Here is a 16,441-nt window from a genome sequence, read left to right on the forward strand (position 1 = left end):
CTTTTGAGCCACTGAATACCTGCCATCTGAAGTACTTGACCTGGAAGGTCATTTTCTTGGTGGCAGTTACAGTGGGGGAAATAAGTATTTGATCCCTTGCTGATTTTGTAAGTTTGCCCACTGACAAAGACATGAGCAGCCCTGTACGGTCCATCCAGTCTGCCCAACAAAATAAACTCGTATGTGCTACTTTATGTTTATACCTGACCTTGATTTGTATCTGCCAGTTTCCTGGTATGAGTTTCAACATTAGTGCTTTGGGGGTGTCTTTTCTCTATAAGTCCCAGTGAGTCAGCCAAGTTCTGTATCAAAAAATGTTCTCTAGGTATGACCAGAGCTGATAGTCTGATCAAAGAATTTTCAGTTGATTTAACTAGCAAATTCCTCTTGTGGATACAGTGGGTTTCTGGTGAGTTTGGAGTGCTGACAGTTTCCACCACAAGTGCAACAGGTGAGGGAGGTATGGGCCTGGGTCTACCTGTCTGCAGTGCACTGCACTGCACTTCTACTACTAGACTACTCCAGGAAACCTGCATGATACTCTAATGGACCTGAGTATAATATCAGAGGCTGGTAAGTAATGATTTTAATCACATTTTTTGGGGTGGGGGGATTAGTGGCCACTTGGAGGAGTAAGGGGAGGCCATCTCTGGTTCCCTCCAGTAGTCATCTGGTCATTTAGAGCACTTTGTTATGTCTTTAATTGTTAATAAAAACAGGTCTAGATTGGCCACTGTTGGAGACAGGATGCTGGGCTTGAGGGACCCTTGGTCTTTTCCCATATGGCGGTGCTTATGTACTTATGACTGTACTAGACTTCTATCATCATCCCCTCATTATCTCTTTGTTGCCTTATACTAAGGTTCTTACATGCCTATGATTTTACTATGTATGTATATTATTGAACCAGAGCCTACCGCTATGGTATTGTGTAAGTCACATTGAGCCTGCAACTAAGTGGGAAATGTGGGATATAAATGTGTTAAATAAATAAATCAAACCCTCCAACTTATAGCCCTGGATGTTTTCATTTTGTTCCATTATGGCAGAAAAACGTCCGTTAGGAATGCCTAGATCCCTACTACTACTACTACTACTAATCATTTCTATAGCGCTACTAGATGTATGCAGTGCTGTACACATTATATGCAGGTACTTTCTCTGTCCTTAGAGGGCTCACAATCTAAGTTTTGTACCTGGGGCAATGGAGGGTCAAGTGACTTGCCCATGGTCACAAGGAGCTGCAGTGGGAATTGAACCTAGGTTGCCAGGATCAAGGCCCGCTGACCCTGACATGCCCCCTTGTGATTTGAACTCACTTCTGATGGACTTCATAGAAAAATATCTAAAAACTGGATTAAAAAATACCAGTTTGGACACTTTTGTGATTTATGTCACTTTTTGGACATTTTTCTCTTTTGAAAATGAGCCCCATAGTAGCCTATGGAAGTTATGGGGCTCATTTTCAAAGCACTTACAAAGTCAGAAACAACATAGTTTATACCTAATTGTTCAGTCACCCTTAGGTTTTTCCTTTAGGTTTAAAAAGCAATATTATGTGCATGTAAGGACTGGATAACAAATTCAAACCATCAAAGTTTTAAGCAAATGCCCCAAATATGTAATATTTGGTAGCAATAATGAAACAGTGATGGAATATTCACATAGCAGGCAGTGAACAGATTTATTTTCCACTGAAAATAAACAACTTTGTATGAACGTGGCTGTTAATAGTGTGCTGCTTACATTTAGATCTAAACAGACTAAATAGAAATAATATATAGAACACAACTGGCACATTTAGACTGACTCTGGACTTCGGCATGAAGGTAGCTCTTCCCTCATTATTCATTAAATAGTAATAATAAAAAATATCAAGTGCATCTTTATAATATACCACTGCATTCCACAAAACAAAAGGAGCAAATTCTCACATACCATCTTTCTCTCTTAATCTACGCACAGGAAATAAGATTTTAAATGCTCCCAGGTTTCAACCTTATCAAGGTTTAAAAAAATCTTTGTAAGTAAAAATAAAAACTCTGAATGTTGAGCACTTGGTTCTTATAACAGACTGTTTTGGTAGCCCTTTACTAGGTGAAAAAAAACCCCAGCCTTTCGAAATGACACACTGATTACAATTTAGAACAAATTACTACTCTAACCGATGAAAGGTTATTTTGCTGTGATAGTTCCTCTGTGTATAACAAATACAATAACGATGAAAAACGACAACATGGATACAGCAGCTGATAGTTTGTTTTGGTAGTATCAATATGGTGGCTGTGCGGGGGAGATGGCTTTAGCCTTTTGATGTCATGCCTGCTCTTGTCTTATTAAACCTCCTTGGCTCCTACAGGCATAGCATGATCCAGACTGAGGCCCCATTCAAAGAATAGGTAACAAGACCTGATTTAAAAGTATGCAATAGTGAAAGGGGAAAAACTAGGAGGAGAGTATAGGAGGGAGCAGAAAAGGAAGAGGAAGGAGAGGATATAGATGAGGGTGGATGGGGTTATAGGGGTTACAGTGTGGGAAGGAGATTGGGTGGAGGGCTATAAAGAGAGGGGGAAGGAGGCTACAAGGAGAGAGACATTAGGAGGAGCGGAGTCTGTGAAAGTTTGGGATGGAGAAAAGAGGGATAAAACATGGAGTAAAGCATGGGAGGGAGAAAGTGTGCAATATAGGCCTCTATCACAGAGACATAGCTCCATATATAACAGCACTACTGTCCTATGTGCACACTCCCCAGAAACCCATTCATACTCATCACTTCATTACATACACCTAGTCTCCCACACACTTGCATTCCTGCATCTTCCACTGACAGATGGCCACAGACCCCTGTATCTTCCCATGCACACACCACTCCCCCAAACATATTCACCATACCTCCCAGATTGTACATGCAGTAGCACTCCATGTGCGTGTACCCTGACACACACTCCCATACGTGCCCAAATAGTCGTTCACTACCCCAACACACACTCCTCTGTCTTTCCAGCCTTCCCCTCACCCACAGGCCACACACATTCCACCCAAACAACCAACCACTTCAACTTTACACACAGAGCAGCAAATATAACCTTCCCAGTTCCAGACCCTTCCATCACAATCTCCCCCTCCCTTCTACATACACTATAATTTGAATCAGCAAATGTAAAAAGAGCAAAGGTGCCATTGTTTTACACTATAATAATGCACTTTACAACTTGTTTCACAGTGCTTTTGTGTTTAAAATAATAAAAGTTCCTCTAGTGAATTTTGTTTTTATGGAGGTAAATATAAATAGATGAATTCGTTGTTTTTTTTTTATTTTTGCATGTTTGAGATTAATCACGTGCGATAAGGAGGATTGCTTTTAGTTACTCATGTTTGACCTGTTGGATATATGAAAGTAATAATTTGTTCCGTAAAGAAACATTTGTTTATTGAAATAGTGAGATAATAACATAGTTGAACTTTTTTCACGTAAGACCAGGGCAGCAGAGATGTGGAATACACAATTTTGGCTGCAGTACATTAGCCTTTTTGAGTTGAATTCAACTGAACGAGGAACTCGCTCACTGAGCTGCAGATTTAAAATTCTGGACGTGTGCAGTAATAAATAACTTCACAGAAATCAGTCCATATTTCTGTAGAACAGGAAGCAGCCTCAGAGCACGAAAAGTGCAGTGCCAATCCAGCTGCTGTTTCTTTAAGAAACAATGACCTGACTGTTGGAGGAGGGGCAGCTTCCTGAGAATCAGGTGCATGGTTGAAGGGATGATGTCATCCTTCTACCGAGAGCTGCTGTATAGACAGCGCGACACGCTTGCAGAAGAGCAAAATATTTTCTTAATTGCCGGTCTTCAGGACTCAGGAGGAGGAAGAGATGAACAGAACTCAGCAGTTTGTGAGTATTAGAAATAGAACTATTCCTTCATCTCTTCAATACTGCAGCAGCAGTGTCACACAGTTTGAAGGTGACACATTGCTTGTTTACATAACTTGAAAATTGCACACCTACTGTATAAGCAGATTAGAGACAGTCTGCATTCTAGGCTTTTTCACCTGCCTGGTGCTGCAAAGTGGTAGCCGTTTTTTTTTTTTTTTAAATATACACCAGTAAGCTATATTGTACTGTTTTTTTTTTTTTCCCAAGCCTCAGAGCTTGGATATGGTGATGATACTGGGCCAGTAACTTAAAACATATGTTGAAGCTCAAAATGTGTTCCTTCTTACTTCACTTTCTCTTAACTGTCCCTCCTATGTGACCTTGAACAAATCACTTAATGTGCCTTAGATGTAAATTTGCAAGCTGCTTGGATCGTGGACATTGTAACTCTGTCAGTTGTTGTACACTGCGGTGTACATTGGTGGCACTGTGTAACCAATAAATAGGATAAATAGACTGAGGTACCTTTTTCATTTTTTTTACACCTCAGATATTTATGCTCTGCTTTTACTTAGGCTTTTCATTATTTCTTTCTAAGTTTTTTCTAAGTTTTCACGGTTTGGAATCTTACATTATCTATCAGCTCTTAATAATCAACTATTAATATAGAAATTTGTGGTGATCCTCAGGGTGTTGGAGAGACTTTTGGCTGATCCAGCAGATTTATAGGTTTGATATAGAAATCTGGTGCAAATGCATAATAGAAAGTGACAGTGTAAACTGCAGGTGGGAAGTAGGGAGAGGATGTTAATGGTTAGGAAAGAAGTAAGGAAGACTTCTAGTATTTTTCTTTTATTTTTTAAGTGAAGAAAATCTAGCCACTCTTAATACCCAGTAACTTACAACTGAAAAATTCAGTCTGTGACCTATTAATTACTAAATTTCATCCAAGAATAAATATTGTTTAGGCTGTTTTTATATGGAGTGGAAGGCTTCTGAAAGTATTGTAGAATTAGCATGCTCAGACAGTGGGGGAAAGTGAACTATTTATTGGTCTTATTAATACTTAACTGGTCATTTCCTTCCTCCACTTATTATTCTAGGTGACTTCAACTTCCAGCTTTGGAAGTAGCTCGTAAGATTTAAAAACTGTTTAAAAAGGTTCTTGAGGAGACTTCATTGTGAATGATTTTGAAAGCTTCCCTTAATTCTCACTCTTATTAAATTGGGCTGCTGCCACACTTACCATTATAAGAGTATAAACATTGGCCTGAAAATTCCAATTTCAGATTGCAGTCTAAGATCCCAATTAGATTTAAACAATTCTTTAAAGTCAAGTATGCAAGTAGGTACTTTATTTATGAAATTGCTCTGTTTTGGTCTATTAGTTTCCTTCTATTCTATTAAGTTGGATCCAGAGCAGGGATCCAGCCTTATGAGCCACTATCCCCAAGTTATATGAGCCTAGTCGTTCAGGGAACAGTCCTCAAATGGAACACCACATACCAAGGCACCTATAGAAATCATGCAGCTGTGTACCTTAATTCTGGCAACTAGGTGTTTCCACAGTGTGATGCCTGTTATTGTTTACCCAAGGACTTCTGCATCATCCAAGGAAATGCTGTCCTACCTGAGGAATCAAGCCAGGGTCCCTTGCATAGCAGTGCACTCCATTTTTGCTGAAAAAAGCAAATCATGATCAAGATTTTGAATGATTATTTGAGTTGGCAATTTTCTGGCCTATCTGTAATCAGAAGACCATTATCTGGTCCAGCTGGTTTTGAACTGGAATCCTTTTCAGCAAGGAGATTTGCAAGTGAGCTACAAATCCAGGTAAAGACTACAGGTATTCTGGGTTTCCATTATATTTTAAGGATCTGTCCAGATAAGGGGGTTCTGTCCCTCTGCCAGCAGGTGGAAATAGAGAACTCTTGATGAGTTGTGCCTCATAAGCTCCTGCTTAGCAACCTAGCCAGTATTCTCTATCTCCAGCAGGCAGGATAGCAGCTCCTGTGTGCTGTGGTGACTTCTGTGTAGCCTCCTGTCCTGCTTGCAGTTCAGTTGAGTTTGTGGTTGAAATATCCTGTGCCTCAGGTGTAAACCTAGTGGTCTAGATCCCTCTCTGCTCCCCCATGCCACTTTCTACCTCTTTATCTCAGTCTTCCCTTTTCTTTTTCTCCTGCCTCTATCAAAAACAAAAAAGAAAGCAGCAACTGGGTTCTTTTTGAGATTGCTTGTGCTGTGGGAAGATTGTGGAGCTTCAGTGCCTTGGAGGTCACGAGACTGGTTGTTTTCTGTGAGTATATTATTATCCTGTATGTCTGAGCTTATTAAGTCTTACGCACACTGTGGAGGTAAGCTCTCGGCTACCAGTTCCTGCATGCTTTGCTTTACTTTACTTCTGAGGACATGCCATCAATACTCTTATCTCCAGGGGTTCAATCCGGCCCCAGTCCGATAGCAGTTTGGCAGGTTCAGCACCAACAGCTTCTGCATTCCGTGAGGCTTCGGTAGCCATTTTGTCAGCGGATTCCTTACCCGCTACCATGTCCCAGGATGTAAGTTTTACAGGGGTAGAAGTCTCTGTCCTGCTGTTTTCACCTGAATTTGTTCTTGTATTACATCAGGCCTTTTTTTAAAAGTCAGCTCAAGCTGCCTCTCCTTCATCCCCTCACGTTACTTTTGAGGAGCAGCTTCCCAAGAAATGAAAACTTGATGTTTTGCAGGATTTGGAGACTGTTCCTCCTTGGGTCTCAGAGGAGGTTTTTTTCTGTGTATTCTGACTGTCCTAGTTCTGCTGATGGCTCTGACTTGGACATTTCAGAGGCAGACGAGGGTGATGATCCTACTTGTAGTAGCTAGGCTGTTTTTGAGAGCGGAGTTGCCTCTGTTGATCACAATATATATGGATTTCTTTCCCTGCTTCTCTGCCCCCTGGTTCTGCTCTAAGAGACATCCTGTATCTTTCCATATTCATGAGGCTATGTAGGATCTTATTGCAGCTCAGTGGGAGACCCTTGATTGTAACATCCAGGTGGCTTGTGCTATGTCCAAATTATATACCCTTCTGTCTGATTTAGAGCAGTTTGCTCTGCCTAGGTGGATGCCCTTATTACAGCAGTTACTAAACGTACCACTATCCATGTTGAAGGCAGCACTGCATTAAAGGATATGCATGACCGCAAGCTTGAGGCTTCCTTAAAGCTTGCCTTTCAACTGGTTGCGTTAAATTCTCAGGCAGCAATTTCTTCTTCTTTTGTAGCCAGGGCTTCTTATCATGGATTCAACAATTGTCCACGTTGGACTCGCCTCCAGACTTTCTCCCTACCCTAGAGGCGGGGTTGTCCTATTGTCAGAACTCTATATGATATACTCCGAGTGTTAGCAAAAGGTATGGCCTTGACCATTTTGGCATGACACTGGCAATGATTGAGGCATTGGGCGGCTGATGTGGCATCTAAATCTCGTCTGGCGAAGTTGCTCTATTGGGGGAAACTACTGTTTGGTGCGAATTCGGAGAAGATTGTTAAAGACTTGGGAGATTCCAAGGTCCAGAGGCTACGTGAGGACAAGCCTAAGTCTCGTTTTTAAGAAGTTCGGAGGTATAGATCAGAGAAGGCTAGTGCTTCTGCTCAAAAACCTTGCTTTCCTCAGACTCTGTCTTCCTTTTGAGGAAGCAAGAAGCCTTTTTCGTCCTCCTCCTCTCCCTCTTCGCAGTCCTTGCAGTGATGGGGTTGAGGTTCACTTCTTGTACGTAGACATAGGTGGACGTCTTTCCCACTTTCACAAGGAGTGGACCACCGTTACTGCAAACCAATGGGTCCTCAATATCATTCTGCAGGGTTACAAGCTAGAATTTTCAAAGCCACTTGCAGATCTTTTCATACTGTCACCTTGCAGTGGCTTTGCAGAGTCGAGTAATGCTAATTACCTTAGCCTCTTTAAGATGACTAAGGGCTATTCAGTCCGTTCTTCCGGCAGAGAGGGGCACGGGTTGATATTCCATCTATTTGTCGTCCCAAAGAAAGAAGACTCTTTTCTCCTGGTTCTCAAAGGGGTGAACAAGTCTCAGAGTGCTGCAATTCCACTCTTCGTTTTGTCATAGCTCGGTCCAGCAAGTGAGTTTCTCACCTCATTGGACCTCGAGGCTTATTTTCATATCCCAATTTGGACTTCTCACAGGAAATTTCTCCAGTTTGCAATCCTGGGAGATAATTTTCAATTCAAGCCCATGCCTTTTGGCCTCATCACTGTACTTTGCACATTTTCAAAAGTTATGGTGGTGGCAGCAGCCTTTCTTTGCTGTCAAGGTACCCAGGTACATCCTTACCTGAACGATTGGTTAGTTCGGGTGCTGTCTTATCAAGAGAACCTTTGCAGTACACAGACAGTCCTGTCTCTTCTTTCTGTGGTGGGTTGGGTGGTGAATTACAGCAAGAGTCGTCTCACCCCCACCCAGACCCTGGAGTTTCTGGGAGTGTGCTTCAGTAAACCAGACGGGAAAGGTTTTCCTGCCTCAGCATTGTCAGCTCACTCAGGCTTCTCTCTCTTCCCTGCCTGGGGGCGTGGATTATGCTCAGGTTCTTGGTTCTATGTTGGCAACTTTGGATGTTCTGCCTTGGGCGACAGTTCCACATGTGGCCCATACATTCGTCCCTTTTGAGCCGGTGATCTCCTGTCTTGGGGACTTAACGATCAGCTGGAGCTGTGAGTGCCTCAAGCCAGATGGAGTCTGACTTGGTTGCTTTTCCCTGCACACCACTTAGGTGGGGTTGTCTTTACAGACTCCCAGTTGGTGTGTTTTCACCTCTGATGCCATTCTCTTCAGATGGGGCACCCATATCTTCACCACTCTGCGTAGGGCCGCAGGTTGAGTGTGGAAGCTTCCTGGTCCATCAACAGATTGGAACTTCGAGCTGTCCGGAAAGCTCTACTAGCCTCTTCTTTGCGGGAGGCCTGTGTTCATGCTCTTGGACAGTGTCACAGCGTGTCTTACGTCAATAGACAAGGAGGAACAAAGAGTGTATCTCTAGCCCAGGAGCCGCATCTTCTTTTTCAGTGGGTGGAATTAAACACTACTATAACTTCAGCATCTTCCATAGCAGGTTCACTGAACTTGCAAGCGGATTTCATCAGTAGAGCGTCTCTGGACCCGGAGGATGGCAACTGTCAAATACTACATTTGCCTCATTTCCAGACAGTGGGGCCTTCTGATTCTGGACCTCATGTCATCCAGATTCAATGCGCAAGTACATAGATTCTACAGCTGTTTCAGGAAGAAAGACTCCCTAGGAATGGGTGCACTAGTATAGCCTTGGCCGGATGGACCTCCTTTACATGTTTCTCTGTGGCCTCTTGTGGGAAGGATGTTGCCACAGGATTGCGCATCATCTTGGGAAGGTCGTTCTTGTAGCTCCGGACTGGCCCAAATATCCTTGGTATGCGGACCTGATCCATCTTCAAATCGTTCCTTGGTTGACTTTTCCTCCACAGACGGGCTTATTGCACCAAGGTCCAGTAATTATGGAGGATCCCTCCCACTTTGGTCTAATGGCCTGGCTCTTGAGAGGGTACGATTGAAGAAGAAGGGTTATGCAGATGATGTTACTGCTACTTTGCTGCAAGTCCGAAGGCGGTCCACTTCTTCTTCATATGCTAGAGTTTGTTGAACTTTTGAGAGCTGGTCTGCACGGAATAGTGTTTCTCCATTTCATGCTTCCTTGTTTCAAATTTTATCCTTCAGAAGGGATTTGAAAAAGTCTTAGCTCTGAATTCGCTCAAGGTTCAGGGGCAGCGTTGGCATGTCATAGAGGCAAGATGTAGAATGTTTCATTTGCTGCTGACCCTGATATAGTGCGATTCCTCAAGGGAGTTACTCATCTGCGTTCCCCATCTGCGTTCCCCTCTCCAAAGGTGCTAGGGTACCTCTGGTGTTTAAGACACCTGTTCTGGGACAATATTCCAGACATGTATATTAAGAGAAAAGATCAAAAATTCCTATTTTGTAGGAAATTTATCCGCATGTATTCCCCGGTGAGAAACTTGTCTTTTCAAGCTTTTCACGTCCCCGAGCAGATATCTGGTGGTATTGTGGAACTAAAACCCTGTATCCCACTTTACCCTCTAACTGGTATGGACAGTGTGCTTTGGTTCAGCTAGTAGTCTCACTTACCATAGCATCTCGACATATTGATAAATCAGTCCCCTTTAGAAGGAAAAGGGATGTTAAAGGCTCCTTTGATGATAGGATTTACATAGATTCTGTAGGTGTTCCTAGGGGGTGCCAGATGAATTTAAAGCTCGCAATCAAATTGCTACAGGTTTTGAATCTTTATTATTCTGGTGGTCTAGAATGTTGACTGGATTAACTATATATATTATAACCAAGAGTGTTTCATTAATTACACTCGAGATGCAGTAAAAGGCATTGCTGCCCAATTGGATGCTACAAGCCGGATGGCTTGGGAAAACCGCTTAGTTGTTGATATGATATTGGCAAAAGAAGGAGGAGTTTGTATCATGTTAGGAGAACAATGTTGTACCTTTATTCCTAACAATACTGCACCTGATGGGAACATAACTAAGGCATTGCAAGGACTCACTACCTTAGCTGATGAACTTGCCGAGAATTCTGGTATAGATGCCACCTGGACTGGGTGGATGGACAATATCTTTGGGAAATGGAAAACCTTTATATTATCTGGTTTAACCACATTGATAATTGTTATTTCTGTATTTGTACTTCTTGGCTGTTGTGTAATACCTTGTATCAGAAGCTTAGTACAACATTTAATTGAAACTGCTTTAAGTAAGAGAGAACCCATAGGACACTATGGTTCTGTATGAAAAACTACATATTGACACAGATTGAAGATGTGTGTTGATGATGATGTTTAAATCTTTTTATGATTTCCTTTGCTTAGCATTGTTATCTTCCTCCGGGATCATTTAGATGGGAAGGTATTGTAAGTAGCATAAGGCCCGGGGAAGGTTGGAGAGGGGCAACTTACATTTCACTGTAACCACATTGTCATGTTACACATAGCCTGATATCTGTAAAGGGGTTGACATGAACTGTGACTCACATCTACGGTCCCTTTAACCCTGATATACATTTGAAAAAGAACCTTTTGCTTCCCTCCGGAATGGATGGAACTATAGCAAGGGTTCAAAGCAGTGAAGCCCTTACTAAACGCCTTCAAGGGGGGAGATGTAGATAATAAACACAGTTATGTACCCTGGAGTAGAGTCAAAGGGCAAAGATCATAAATCGTGAGGCCCAGGAACTTATGATCTGATCTGATATCCTTACGGGCAAACAGGCCTGGGAAAGGAGGAAGCATAAACAAACATGGGAATGTGGTTTAGCAGGTGAGAGAAACCAGATGGCTTTGAAAGAAGACTGGATGATCCTGGGTAAGATAACTTGTTGAAGCGTTGTAAATCATTGTTAAATACAAAGTGTATAAAAATAGCTATTTCAGTCCAGTATGTTGGAGCGATAGATACAGCCAGCATATTTATGCAATAGTTCTATTCTCCCATGAGAAGAATATTAATTGTAGCAATACTTGGTAAGTGAATAAAATTACCTTTCTCATAGATGCAGCCTTGGTCTTTTATCTATCCAGTTGACCACTTTGGGTCCTAAGTTCAGCTATCGGCTTATTGAGGAGTCTTCTGTGAGGGACCATATCAAAAGCTTTGCTGAAATCCAAGTGGATTACATCTAGTGCACGTCCTTCATCCAGTTCTTTGGTCACCCAGTCGAAGAAGTCAATCAGATTCATTTGGCAGGATTTTCCTTTGGTAAAGCCATGTTGCCTTGGATCCTGTAACCCGTTGGCTTCTAGAAAGGCCACTATCCTTTCCTTCAGCAGCAACTCCATAATTTTTCCTACCACCAACATGAGGCTTACCGGCCTGTAGTTTCCCATGTCTTCCCTGTCTCCGCTGTTGTGAAGAGGCACCACATCATCTCGTCTTCTGTCCCGAGGAACTTCTCCTGTTTCTAAAGATCTATTAAATAAATCCTTCAGAGGTCCTGCCAGAACTTCTCTGAGCTCCCTCAGTACCCTGGGATGTATCCCATCCGGCCCCTTAGCTTTGTCCACTTTCAGATTCTCAAGCTGTTTATAAATGCTTCCGTGAACAGCACAATGTACACTCCATTCCCAGATACTTCTTTGGCAGCAGAATAAAATAAACTGTTAATGTATCTGTACTGCATCACAGATCAAAGCAGTTTACATTAAATATAAATAAGAAAAGAACTACAATATTTGATAGAAAATAAAAGTTGAAACCAAGTCCATCACTAGAGCCCAACTCTTATTCCATATAGAATAAGCGAAAGAAATGGGTTTTTAGTAAAGATTTTAAAGTGGTAAATGATTCTTCTGTTAAATGTTTAGGGAGATTATTCCATAAATGTGGGGCCCAAAAATAAAAGGCACTCTACAGATTTCTACAGTCTGTGCCTCAGAATTGATAGGATAGAGAATTAAATATGCCAGTATTTAATAAAGAATAAGTGGGACCTGTGTAAATGCTAGATACAACTCTGGTTACCCTGTTGGACAGGCCTTATCAGCAGCCATTTACTATGTTAAACTGAGTAACTACTGCCTCGTAAAAAAAAAAAAAAATTGGTCTACCGTGGATAGCTCTCTTCTCCTAGTTCCAAAATATTGATTTAGTCACCCTTTCTGGGAAGAAATCTCCATTGCCAGAAATCAGCTGATTAATGGAATCTCTTTGTGCACCCACAACCAGGCCCATCCAGCTATCTGAACCAAGAAGCTGTACCTCCCACCTCCAAAGCTGCATATGGAAGCACTATTTAGGGCACAGGCCAAAGAATATGGGTTGACCAGCTGAACTTCTAACTGCAGATCCACAAACTCTACAGAGATTCTTAACCAGTTCCTCATATACCACATTAGATCATTAATATTTAAACCTTCAATTTAAGCAACTCCTTTGCCCATCCATTACTGTTTTTTTTTTTTTAACAAAATCTCAACCACAGTCTTGCCTTACACTCTCCTCTATATAAATGCTCGCACCATTCTCTGCCATCTGAATAGATCCTCACAATTCAGCACCAGTCGGAGACACACTGAAGGATATACAACCACATAGGCAGTATAACTATTTCAAAAACTGGGCTGTTTGAGAGAGGCAGCTGATGCCACTGCCAGAGCTTCACTTCTATTTTTAAACAGGGGCTCTACATTTGATTTATACAATTTTCCTAAATTGTCCATAAGAGTGATCCCCAAATACTACAATGTGGCCCTGTGTCCACTGAAAAGGAAAAGGGCCACACTACCTCTCCTGAGCTGCGGCTGTCTCCCCCTCCCCCCACTCCAACAACAACATCTAGTGCCTAGATTTCTCCTAGTTGACCTGTAGTTCTGAAACTTCCCCAAACCTTCCTAGGAGCCTCAGTGTTCTTTCCAATGACAAACAGGATTTCCCAAGCATAACCATTAGGTCATATGCAAATAAAGAAAACTTGACTTCCACCTTCCCAACCCTAATCCTTTCAATTCTGTCATCAATTTCCTTGCAAGAGGCTCATAAATAGCGCCAAGCAGAGAGGTTGATATACATCCCTGGCATATGGAAAAGCAAAGTATTCGGGGTTTTAAATCATGTTCTAGTAACTAGATTAAAAAAAAAATCAACCATGTTAATATTCGAGCAATATAGCCAGTACTGCAATTTTAACTTGTTTCATAAAACCTTGAAACTGAAAATATATTAATTAGATTCCCTAGTTATTTTGCAGCATCTTACATAACCATGTGATTACCAGTCTGAGTAAAAAGCGCTCTTTTGTAAATAAAAGGCTTTTGCAATCACTCAGACAGATTGGCAATGAGTTGTGTTTGACAGGTCCTCAGGGCAGTGTAACTCTCTATAGCTCATTTCTGCCCACACTCTTTTCTGTGTCTACCTGATTTTTGTTCTCTGCTTTTATGTCAACTAGAGGTTTAAAAAGCCCATGAAAGGAAATAGGTTGGCTCAGTTGAGGTACATATTAGATGACAATACTGAGGAATGGTTAGTGTGTATACTTTTACAGCAGAGGCTGGGAGCCCAGAATGAAGAAAACAGAGAAATATAGAAAAAATGTAGGCAGATAAAGACCATATGGCCTATCGTAGTCTGCCCATCCATGCCATCTGTTCTCCCTATCACTTCCTTAGAGATCCTATGTACTTGTCCCCAGCTCTCTTCAATTCAGATGCTGGTTTTGGTCTCTTCCACTTCTACCGGGAGGGCCGTTCCATGAATTCACCACCCTGTCCATGAAGAAGTATTTCCTCAGGTTACTTCTGATTCTATCCCCTTTCACCTTCATCCTATGCCCTCCTCATTCACAGCTTCCTTTCAGTTGAAAGAGACTCGCCTCCTGTGCATTTATGCACATAAGTATTTAAATGTTTTTTTTATCATAGCTCCCCTCCTCCCAACTCTCTTCCAAGTATACATACTGAGTCCTAAAGTCTGTCCCCATACCGCTTTATGATAAAGACAACTGACCATTTAGTAGCTCCCTCTGGACCCGACTCATCCGGTTTATCTTTCTGAGGGCGGTCTCACCAGAGTCTTGTACAGCGGGCTTTATCACCTCCTTTTTCCTACTTGTCCATTCCTATCCCTGTGCACCCAACCATCCTTCTAGCTTTCACCCTCGCTTTTTCTACTGTGGTGGTAACCTTAAGATCATCACATACGATCACAACCAAGTCCCCGCTCCTCTCACGCATGGATGTTAATTCACCCCCCTAAACGGTACCGTTCCTTGGGTTTTTGCAGCCCAAATGCATGACCCTGCATTTTTTTTAGCATTAAATAATAAACTGCCAAATTCTAGGACCATTCCTCTAGCTTTGCTTATCCTTTTTCAGGTTATCCACATCATCAGGGGTTTCTACCCTATTGCAAATTTTGGTGGTATCCGCAAAGAGGCAAAACCTTACCAGACAGCCTTTCAGCAATATTTCTATCCAAAAATGTTAAAGAACTGAACCTTGCAGCACACCAACTGGTAACATCCTTTCCTCAGAATGAGCTCCATTTACCACTACCCTCTGTCGCCTTCCACTCACCAGTTCCCTAACCCAGTGTCACTTTAGGGCCCATACTGCGGTTTATCGCTGCTCCCATTGTCGCCATGTCATACTCTATTCTGCGGTAAGCTCGGTCTGTTTGCATGCGCCTGGCAAAACCTGAATGTGAAGCACCCATTGGTGTGTGCCTTTCTGCGACCTAATATAAGCATTAAAAAATTTTTTTAGCTTGGATGCTATATTTAAACGCAAGACACAGACGCCAATGTATGCTTCACCTTTTTGGGTCCTGCTGTGACCTTGCGCATATTCATTTTTCATGACCAGAGCTTAAGGGCTTGCCATGGCTACCTTCTGCTTTCAAAAGCAATCAAAAACTAGTAAAGTTCGAAAGAAAGAATCTTGAGAAATCCTCTCTTACAACACCCACACGCCTTGTTCCGACCTTGCGTTATTTTTTGCAGAAGTAAGGCAATTTTGTTTTGGGTGCTCTTTTCTGATCATTGGAGAAGAATACAAAATGACCTCATTTTTATGAACTTGACTACATTAGCAGCTACTTGCACGGTTCGTCTGCCGTACTGGTCTGTTCCCGTGCTCCAGGCCTCTGAACTTTCTATGCAGATAAATGTGGGCGCCAATCCAGCACTAATCGCGTGCTAGGACTGTGGTTACTTTGAGCATTGGGGCCTCAGTATTTCATTCCCTCCAACAGATGATGAAGGTTGGACTAGTGCAGCAGGATAAGGATAGGTCTGTCTCCCTAGGCTCACACTATGGTATTGTCTGGCTGGTGGCCTGGGGATCAGTCTACAGACCTTCCCCTGTTTGAACTCGTAGTAGTGGCATTACCTTTTGTGACCCTGAGCTTTGGCAATGTCCCATAGGGGTCTCTTCCAGCAGGTTAGTTTCTTTTCTCTTATTGGCCTCTCCTCCCCCCAGGACACACACTAGTAACTGACAAGAAAAAAAAAGACATAGCCTTTGAAGTGCCTCCAGTATTGAGGTCCTTTTAAAGAAACAAAACAGCAAAAGAAAAAATGAACAAAAGATAAAGGAAACCTTGCACAGCTACAGAAGCAGAGCATGTCAGCCCTGGAGGAGTCCCAGAGCAGGTGTTGAGGCAGGCCCTTCAGGTGCAGTGCTGGTGTGCCAGAGGTATGAGTTATGGTAGGAAACAGTGCATCAGCAACATATCTGGTTCCTTATGTCCTCAATGTGACAGTGATCTTGGTAGAGTTGGTGTCATGTGGCTCTGGGGAGCTAGGGAGCCACGGACAGTGCAGATTGCTTGATTGCAGCTGCTGGAACCCTTGCTGGGGATTGTAAGTGGGGAGCTGATTTTGGCGGAGATGGCAGCCATGTTACCACCAGATTGCATGGTTCCTTTATGGTCCTTACTGTACCAGATTCTTGGTTTCCACGGGGGTTGGGGGGTTTACTCTCAACCCCCATGTGGGGCTGGGGACCCAGGTGGAGT

General features: G+C 42.5%; 1 protein-coding gene across 9 annotated transcripts in view; it reads left to right on the forward strand.

The window, feature by feature from the left end:
- Nucleotides 1-16,441, forward strand: part of USP54 (ubiquitin specific peptidase 54) — a 479,705-nt gene that overhangs the window by 57,033 nt on the left and 406,231 nt on the right. The window contains exon 1 of one of the 9 annotated variants that reach the window (XM_030203405.1): nt 3,814-3,895. The exons of the other annotated variants lie outside the window; for them this stretch is intronic. The gene's annotated coding sequence lies outside the window, so the exon portion shown is untranslated. Of the gene's footprint in view, nt 1-3,813; nt 3,896-16,441 lie in introns of those variants that run through there. 9 annotated transcript variants of the gene reach the window in all.

The sequence above is a fragment of the Microcaecilia unicolor genome, chromosome 5, assembly GCF_901765095.1.
Source record: "Microcaecilia unicolor chromosome 5, aMicUni1.1, whole genome shotgun sequence".
Lineage (NCBI taxonomy): Eukaryota > Metazoa > Chordata > Amphibia > Gymnophiona > Siphonopidae > Microcaecilia > Microcaecilia unicolor.